This window comes from Phaenicophaeus curvirostris, chromosome 1 (genome assembly GCF_032191515.1).
Source record: "Phaenicophaeus curvirostris isolate KB17595 chromosome 1, BPBGC_Pcur_1.0, whole genome shotgun sequence".
NCBI lineage: Eukaryota > Metazoa > Chordata > Aves > Cuculiformes > Cuculidae > Phaenicophaeus > Phaenicophaeus curvirostris.
In genome coordinates, this window is record NC_091392.1 from 89,588,108 (window position 1) to 89,598,464 (window position 10,357).

The window sequence follows — 10,357 nt, forward strand, 5'->3', positions numbered from 1 at the left end:
ATGTGGTTTTGAAGTCTATTGTTCAAATCCATGGGCAGTCCTCAACAGAACAAAATTACATTTTCTTTACTGGCTGTAAACATAATGTAAACAAGAGATCTGTTCATAGCTTCTCCTATGAGACAGAGAAAGGGTTGGCCTGTGTGGGGAAGGCATAATATGGATCAGGAACACATAAAATTTGTATTCCACCTTTGCAAGTACATCTCAACCTTGACAACTCAACCAATTTGAAACCAACATCGTCACTCAGCTCTGCCAGTATATACCAGTGCTGCCTGTCCAGGTAGTCTGCTTTAGCGGCTCCTTTCCCCATTGTTCAGACTTCATTTTCTTTTTTTTTCAATTGCTAGAATTTTTGTGCTCCTGCACTTGCCATCTCACACCTGTCTCCTTCCACCTTTTGTCCCAGTCTATCACTTTCACTTAAACCATAAAGAGCTTGAAGACTCGTACTGGTACCATTTCATGCTTCAGGTACCAAGAGAAACAGAAAAGTGCTTTTTTATTGAAGGCTTCCATTGATAACATCAGTCAGACCCGTTTAGTTCATGGAGCACTTGGGAGCTTTGAATCTTCCACTTGTAAGAGGACGGGCAATTAGAGACTTCCTGAAGAAAAGAGGATACATCTGTTACACTACCTCTGCTCCATAACCCAGATAGCTTTATTAGAATGCATCCAAGTGTACAGACTAGTGTCTTTCACGTTTGATATCTGAGTATAAGAAGAGAAAGCCAATAACGGTCTTATTTTTAGGTAGTGCTGATATTCCTACAGGGAATGCGAAATCAAGCATTCGCTGAAGGCAACTCCTACAGCGATTCAAGATCTGCTTTCCTGTAGCCCTCCTGGATTTGGTCATGAGCTCAAGGTTACTGCTGTAGGAGAGGCACTGGAAAACAATACTGGCTCTCTTTATTTCCACCAACCAATGCTGCGTGTGGCAAGTTTTTAAGCGTACCTGGAATCCCTCTGTTATTTGTCAGACTAGGGTTTTGTTAACATGCACAGAAATATACAATTAAGTTTATATTGATTAAAGTGCCCTATTGGGAGACTCTTCTTTGCTGTTTCCCTAATCACAATCTGAATTATCAAGCCCAAGTTTGAATACTGTCACTTACACAGATAATAGCCTTCCACAGGCCCTTCAAAACCTCTCTCTTTCTATACATGTACACCCCTGCACCACAGCTCATCTTTGCCACTGCTACCTTGGTTTTGTTCCATGAGTCATCACCTGTTCACTGCTGTGGAAATTGTTGTCTTCTAGGTTTCATACTTGGTATATTAAAAGTTTTGGAAAAACTGAAGAGGAAAAACCATTAGGACAGTGAAAAGACCTCTACCTTTCAGGAGGAAGGAAGGAGACAGCTCTCCAATTTGTTCTGCTGGGAGGGCAATGCTCTGAGATGGTCTGTGTATTTTCTTGCCTGACCAGCCCCCAGCTGAGGACATTCTGTGTGTATTACATCTCATCTTCCGGCTTTGTTCTTGTAGTGGGTAACTGACCACATGGGCTGTCCTGGGGCCAGTCCTTTGCTCCCTTAGGTGATAAATATTTATCTGATCAAAGCCTGTAGCTTTGCACCTGAGGACAGGTTAGATGAGGGATGGATGCTGTGCTTTGAATGCTGAACAGCTTAGTGCATTGTGCAACCAAGAGCCCTCAAGCCACAGTGAGCAAGTGCCAACATGACAACCTCCCAGCCCCATAGACATCTCCTCAATTACCAGTAAAACTGCCTCTTTTACATTGAGCAAATAATGCTGATGAGGTTATGATGTCTTTAGTTTACAAGTACTGGAAAAATTCAACCTTCACCTGGCTCTCCTGCCTGTTTCTCATACCAGTCCTAGTACTTACAGTAAGCTTAAGACCACACAGAAGGACATAGATAGTATAATTATAATTTTAAGTGCTAAATTGTCATTAGAATGTTGTTGGTTGTGATGTGGTGGAATGAGATAGTTAGCAGGCTATGCCAGCTAAAATGCCCTATCACTTAATGGATGCCACTCACTGCTTGGGAGTGAGGGAGTTCACCAAGTTCCTGGCAAAGAAAGAAACTGCCTACAATAAGAATGCTTGTGTAGTTAATAGGAAAAAGATCTGCAGTGATAAAGAAGTGCGTAAATTCATATAGTCCTTAGCTTTCTAGGCTGGGCAGCATAAAGTAGGTCAACACTATATAGCCCTCACTTGAATGGTTACATTCAACATCAATGTGTTTTACCACAGTTAAGCCATTCATCCTTCCCACTTTGTACTTTGTTGTCCATTTGAAGGCTGTGTATTTCTACTGTTTCTTTTTAGCATCTTGTCCTTGTGCACATAACCCACTGGACATCAAGTCATTGGTTGCTATCACAGTCATATTTACACAGTAAACAGCACCTGTTTCTGCCTGGAGACATACTTCTCATTCTGAACAGCTCTGATTGTGTCGTGCAATGGGCTCCTGAACCCTCTGACTTAAGATTTGTTGAAGTTTTCGGTATCCTTATAAGAAATGCTATATTGGACATTATCTATAGCAATACTTTGGGAAACATGAGGATGAGGCTTCTCTTTTAATCCAGTCAGAACAAGCGTGAACACTAAAAAAGCTCATGACACTTCTTTGCCCACTCACAGTTTCTTCCTGGCCTCTGTCTGGGCATCAGCTCACAGGTGCCTCGGTTGATACTTACTAAATTCTAAAATTCTCCTGATGGGCAGGCAGCATATTACAACATGACAAGAGCTACAGACGCATGGGCTTTTTGTGGTGACTTTTCCAGGCTTGTGTCATAGACCCTGGTGATGAGCAGGTCTGCCATGTACGATGTTGCAGTTATTCGTCAGGCATTTGAGGTTTGCTTTGTTTGCTCTTTCTAGGAGACAAAAGAACCATCCAAACAGTTGTCCTCGCAGTCACACCTTAGAATGTCATCTGCCATGAAATTCATAACAGCTGCTGTGAGGGTTCATATATTCCCTAAATCAGGTCTCCAAGGGCATTCTCAACCCCTCTGCCCATTTATTAGTGTTCTTAATGAGGTAAAGGAGCGCACTCTATCCAAATTGCCAATACTAATTTTTGGCACCAAACTGTAAGAATATTGTGGCTTTTCACCAAATCAGATCATATTTCTTTCACCACATGCATCTGACAATCAACTCTTTAGGGAGTTTTGTTTAAATTGCTTGTGCCTAGGCAAACATGCATTTTGGCTGAGTTTCCTAGGGCTGGTTAGTTGGCTTTATGTCCTCCAGGACAAAGATTCTGTCCATTTGCTTAATTTCCTCCATTACTTTAGAAATATGGATTATTTTTTCTCTGCAATAAGTACTCTGTAAAGCTCTGCTGGAGTGAGTGACACAAGCACTTTACTTCTTGGAGTAATTTATCTTGAAGATGTTACTCATTTGCTTTCCAAAACATTAAGCTTGTGCGCAGCTTTGCTACAGAAAAGCCAATATCACATGCATGCTCTTCAAGTAGCACTTGTTTTGTTTGTAGATCAACTAAAAGCATAATTTGCCTCTTGTTTTGTGAGTATAACTGTAAATTTATACATCCATCAATCAAAACATATTGCTCAGAAACCTCGTTTCTTGATATTTCAACCTTTGTCCTTTTCCTTGGTATTGCAATTTGGCTTTCCTGGCAGAGTGACAGTTAGGCCACCATATAGTTCAGATTTGGCTTGGCAACTTTGCTGTCCTCTCTCGCACAGCTCTGAGCATGTTTTCGCACATTCAACCACTGCCAAATTGCGTTTGGTGGTTTGTTTCCTTTTTGTACAGGGAGCACTTTTTCTGAGACTACTGCTGAACTGATTTTTGCTTATCAACACTAAGCTAATGCCAGATACAAACAAAATCTTGTTTTCTGAGCCACTGCTTACTTTCTTTACAGAAACCTTTTTTCTTCTCTCAGAAACCTTTTTTCTTCTCTGTGTACCTTTCCTGGCTCCAGTAAAAGAACTTTTCTTAATTTGCATTTTGTATTTCCTGCTTGCGGCATTGGGGAGAGGGAGTCAAATCTGACCTTGTGCTCATGGCTCTAGCTCTGTTCTCATGCACTTATTTTTCCTTGTCTATTCAGGGCTCACTTGTGCCGTCTGCTGAAGTATCTCTATACCATCATACAGAGCTTTAACTGGAAGCCTGATATTAGCAGGCTAGTGGCAGGGTGCATTGTGAAAAAGTAAGGTTTGGAAATGTTGAACTAGCTGACACTGTCCATTCATTAATATTTTGATAAGTCTCCACAGGATAAAGCCCCAGATAAGGCAAACTGGCAACCTCAATGCACTACCACAATCTGCAAAGCGATGTAATCCTAGAGAGAAAACACGTTGGTGCAGTGGTCTCTGTGGAGACTTTTCTCCTACTTAGAATCAGGTACTAAGACTTTCTTTGCCTCAAAAGCAAACAAAAACTCAAACCAAAACAAACCCCATGAGCCACAACACAGTTTCAAGACATACTTCCTGTACCACTACAACAAAGTTCCAAAGTTTCTCCTTATTTTCATATAAGGCTTATGGCAAGATTTTGAAACACACTTCATACGTAACACTAAAATCTTAAATTTATATTTAAAGCTCTTAAATGTGTGATCTGGTCAAAGCAGAGCTGAACTCATAGTACTTCCTTGTAACTTCTGTATATGAGAACTATGACATCAGCTTCACACACCCACAAAGCACATAAAAGCATCCACCACCGTCACATTGAATACTAGAAACTCTTCAAATTTGTTTATTTCTAGTTTTCACCTCTCTAAGCTTAACTGCTCATGATTTGAATACACTTACCTCTTCATTACTCTTTCTTCTTGTTTCTTAAATTTTGTCACTTTGAGAAGATTTGTGCAGAGGGCAATAACATAAGCTGGAAAGAGTTGTAAAAACTCATCTGAGAGAAGACAGTTGTATGTTAGAAAGAAATTTTCTTAAAAAAAATAAAGACAGAAAACAAAAGGAAGCTGAAGAATGGAGCACCTCTGATAAGGCACAATGAATTCAGACAGGGCAGAGACTATTGTTAGAAATAAGAGTATGAGGAGAAACAAGTTATTTCCCATTTGAAAGATAACTAATTCTGCCTCAGAAATCAGTAAGAAAGAAGAAAACTTAAGTACCTCATTTTCAGAGGCAAATTTCAAAGCAGTTTTTTGGGAGCCAGCTGATGAGTACTTCTATGTGAACAAGCTCAAGAAGAATACCATCTGAGAACAGATATTAATGTCTCACTGATATGAAGCTGCGTTCTGTCTAGCAAGAACAGAAGGAATATCAGCTTTATTATTTGCAGTTCAGACTTATTTTCCAGACCCTTTTTTTGTCAAGTTCCCTGTAACCCTGATTTCTGATGCTTTCCTTTGATCACTTTCATTTCAATCTGACTCAGCATAACAAACATCAAAAAGAAGTCACATTGCATATCAAACATCTGCTCTTATTCTTCTACTTATGATAATTTTTCTTAACATCATTCCATATGAACTATTTGATCAATGTCTAAAAGACAGCAATTCTGGGCTACAAACAATAGGTACGTGTAGTCTCACTTTGTCCCAACAGGGAATGTTATAAATAACACTGCAACAGGAGATCAGGTTCGTGACCATCTGAGGAACCTGAACATACGTAAGTCTATGAGACCTGATGAGATGCATCCCGTAGTCCTGTGGGAATTGGCTGGTGTAATTGCCAAGCTACTCTCCGTGATATTTGAAAAGTCATGGCAGTCAGGTGAGGTCCCTGGTGACTGGGAAGAGGGCAACCCGTGATATTTTTCCTGAAGATGGTTTGGATAAGGAATACAAGTATAGGGCTGAAGGAACAAATAATCATCTAGCTCAAAATGAAGCATGCCTAGATCAAGATCTCTTTTGCTGCCCATCAGTTTAGCTGTTTACTACAAACAAAGCTGGTTATCTCTTGTCCTGTCATCAGTGGACGTGGAGAACCAGTAGTCATTGTTTACATCAATTCCTTTTATGAAAAAACACTACTTTCTCCACCCGAAGAGTCCTTCATTCGACTTCATTATGACTCCATTTCTCGCTATCTTGCAGATTATGTTTTCTAATCCTGCTAGAGCTGCTGTTCACTCCTCTCAGGATAACCCCAACTATCTATGACTTCGACAAAGATACACAACGTCAGCTAAGGCCAAGTGAAAAAGAAATTATTTTCTGCATCTTTTATGCATCTCACAAGTTGCTACATCCCAGAACAGTAAAACAATAGAAAACATTACCTTTGCCAGAAATTAATCTTCTTAAATCTCCATTATAAGTGACTCTGTTCCAGTTATTTCTCACTGCTTCAAATAACTCTCCAAATTTTCTGTTGGGTCAGGAAGCTTGAAATCAGAGACATGTTTGTCGAAAACCTTCCTTTCAAGTGAGAAGACAAAGGTGACTCCTGTAATTTTTAGAAACTCTAGCAGTTAATTTAAGAAATTACTGGCAATAAAGGAAAAACTGAATATTTGATACAGCACCTGAAAAATGGGACAAAAATTTCCCCACGGACTCTTGACCTATACACCAGAAACTTTTTACTGTGCATGATGGCACCACAAGGGTTTTCTTTACTGTTCAATCAGTCAATCCCTGTTTCCTTGCCAGCTTGTTGAACACAAACAATGCCCAAATATCAAGAATCTATCAGTTCCCTGCTGGCATTTCCTGGGGTGAAAATGACCCAGGGTAGAGAGCATAACAAAAGCAGACAGCTGGCAGGAACAAGAGCTCCTTTAGCCTCAAGTGTGCTGCATAAATCTTTAACTGCAAATTAAACTCTTATTTCTCATTCTGTAAACACGGAATACAGAGTATTTAAACCATAACCTGAGCACCTGGCAGAGCAGAGCCAACAGCATTCAGGCCTCATTTTAAAAGAGTTCTAGTGCTTTAAAGGTGAGGAGGGCCATAGCTACACGCCCTAGCAAAAGTTCCTGTGCCTACCATTTTCAATTAGTTGGCTTTAGGGTGTCAAACAGGGGTGGGGGCAGACTCTACTACATGCCACTGAAGTGTACAGGTGGCTTAATTATTTTGGTGAAAAAGACTATGAAAGAGAGAGAACAGAGAGGGAAGAATCAGTGCAGGAGCTGAGAAACGAAGAAAGAAGGAATTTGGGAGACACAGGAGGGGAATAACAAGTCTATTGCCTGGATGATGATGCTCCTGTCAGCTCACAAAGGTGGCTGGAAGTAAAACACAGCTGCCTGCTCCACAACAGGTTTGGCTTCCTCATAGTCGTAACACTAAATGCTTCTTTGTGTTCCCTACAGAGGACAGCCCTGGCTGCTCCAGCTTCCTATTCAACCCCAGGCCCACGGGGTAAATCACTACACATTGTCCATGCTGTGCACACAGGTGATACTGTTGCCCGAGTGCTGCTCCTGCACAGGTCTGCAGTGGCACAAGCAGAACTGTGAAGCTGCTCATTTCCCACTGCAGCCTGTGCCCCAGTTACCAGCTCCTCTTGTCTCACCTCCCAGCTCAGCACTGGGAGGCAGGGAGGACTCCACCAGCAGCATACCCCTGCCGATGCCACTCGTGAGGTCCTCTTAATTTGTGGATGTTTACTCACTTTCCAGGCCTCAAAGACCATTAGAGAACCTAAGCAGTTCAAACACTGGGCAGACACTGTGGTTTTATACTGCTCCTGCTGTTTTGCCTGGAAGTAAACATCCCAGTGCAAATCAAACCTAGCTAAATGTGCCACATTAGTGTAAAACAAAAAGGGATTTGTTTGCAAAAGAACCTCCTGCAACAGCCCCAGAAAGCACTCAAAGCAGAGCCTTTTCTGGTGAAGGCAAACCTCACCCTTCTCAACTAAAGCAATTTAACAAGGGCTGGAGAGATTACTTGAGCAAAGTAAGGATCACAGAGTCACCCACGCAAGTAGTTTATTTAAATTAGGGAACCAGCAGTGGTGAGCATGGTACAGTGCAGGGCTGAGACCCAGGAAGGATTTGGAGAGGCTGTGGAACCAGTTCTCTGCTTCAGTGTTGATTGTTGATCAATGTTGCCCACAGGCAGGAAGGCTCTGACAGAGCTGAGGCATCATGGAAAATGAGCCCCAGCTCTGCACTACCACTCCAGCTCACTCCTAGTCTCAACCAGCTCCAGAACACACATCATTTTGGTGATTAACTGGTGGATTCAATCCACAATTAAATCAACATGAGTGTAAACACATCGGATGATCAACTTTGATGCTCTTTAGATGTGTTTGTCACAGGCAAATACCCTGATAATGAGGGTTCTTTCTCAATGAATTTACGTAGAAACCATTTAATGTGGAAACATATTACCACCAATGTCACTTTGCCAAGAGACGCAGCTACCAGACTCTGCAGAGAAATCTCCCAAAGAATCAAATTCACTACAGGTACAAGCTGTAGTTGGCCTCAAAATAAGGAAAAAACAACATCATTGATTGCGGTACCAATTCAGTAGCTTAGCCCAACGGTACAGTCGTGGCAGCTGGATGCTGCTTGGAAAGGCTTCAATCACACTCAACTGACAGTATGAGGGACACCTGATCCCGACACTTATTGCTAACAAGAGTCTCCACCACTGAGGTTATGGGGAGGGAAACATGATGGCACACTGGCACTCCCTCCAGTGGAAAGGGTCTTCCTCCGTTCCTCCATGCAGAGAGCCAAACAGAGGATGGTTCCTTCAAAAAGAGACCACCTGAGGCTTCACAGCGCTTTTCCATCATTCTAACAACAGTGGCATTTTAGTGTAACCCTTTTATCATGAGGATGATAAAAGGAAGTTACAATATGGAATGGTCCTCAAACATGGCTCAATTAAGTTAATGCACAGCAAAATACACTCGCGTGTATTCAGCTGTGGAAGCTGAATGGAAAAAGGACTGATTGTAAAGGTCCAGACACATATGGGATAGAAAGAGTACTTGCTAACAAAGCACTCTGGAAACACTCCTGCATTATTAACTTTTTTTTTTTTAAGGGCCATTAAGGACTTTTGGTTCAAACTGATTTTTAACAGGTACTCCAAATTCTAAAAAAAATACACATATCTGATATTGAGAACTAGCCCAAACTACAGATGTAATGGATAGGTCCATTAAAAAGTTACACAGGTAAGGGTTTCCTTTTCTGAGATAAACAAAAGACAACTATGGATTATCTTCCTTGCAAAACATCTCAAGAAGATAATATTCTAAAACCATTTAACATAAGACACTTTAAAAGGGGCAGGTGAAAGACTTGTGAAATCTAGAAAAAGAAAGAAGGCTAATAAAAAAAATATCACCAGCTTTTTTTTTTTAGGAGGGTTCTGATGAAGTAATAATAATTATTTTTCCTTAAACTAAAGGTTCTAGTTTTCTTGAAAATTTTCAGTCTTCTTGGAAAACCCAAGGCTACAGAGATCCTTACATCTTCTGCAAAAATCAGTTATCATCTTCACCCTTCTCTCTACACAGAAAGCATGGAGCACAGAGACATCTGGCATTCATTTCTCTAACTTGATCAATAAACATAACGCAGTCCCTACAATCATTTTTAAAAGCTGTAATTTTAGAAGGGAGGAGAAGAGAGAGAAATGGAATAGAATATTGCTGTCAGATTTTTTACAGTGGTCATGTTTGTATAAAGGTTTGGCTCGTAACAGTAGGCAGAGAGATGCTTAGGTGTAATTTTGCATATGGCTGTTACTGCCATAACCAGGTACCTGCACAGTCTTCCAGTTACTGAATATCTATTCATCAACCATCATAGATCTGAACCATAACTTGAAGAAAGGTTTCACTTTACAGCCTGTAGTTTTGAAAGCTGTAGTATAAAACTACAGAACTAGAATAATATTCTACAACAACACAAGAGTTAATAGCAAACAAACTAACTTTTGGTCTTTTCCTATTAGAAACCAGTTTACAGAGAAGCTTTGTAGCACAGAATTCTACCTATTCCTGAGCAAGTGGGGGAGAAAAAAAACCAAAACCAGTTTCAAGATGTTAGCCTTTCTCTATTAAGGTACACAACATACTTAAGCAGGAAATACACACAGATAGAGGGGGACAATTGACCCAACAAGCTGCTGACACTTCAGATTTTCTCTTCAAACAGCAGGTGCTGGCTGCATAGACACAATGCCAGTGAGCAGGGAAGTGCTATCCAGAAGTATTGCCTTGAATCACAGCACTAAGATAGCACTGCAAGACACAGACTGTAAGCTGGTACATAACTTGGTGCCAACCATAAGAGACAAAAAAAAAAACAAAACAAAACAAAACACAAAAAAATTCCAAACACCTTCTTCAAAACACACTTTGGAGCATTTTAGATGAGGGGAGAGGAGGCATT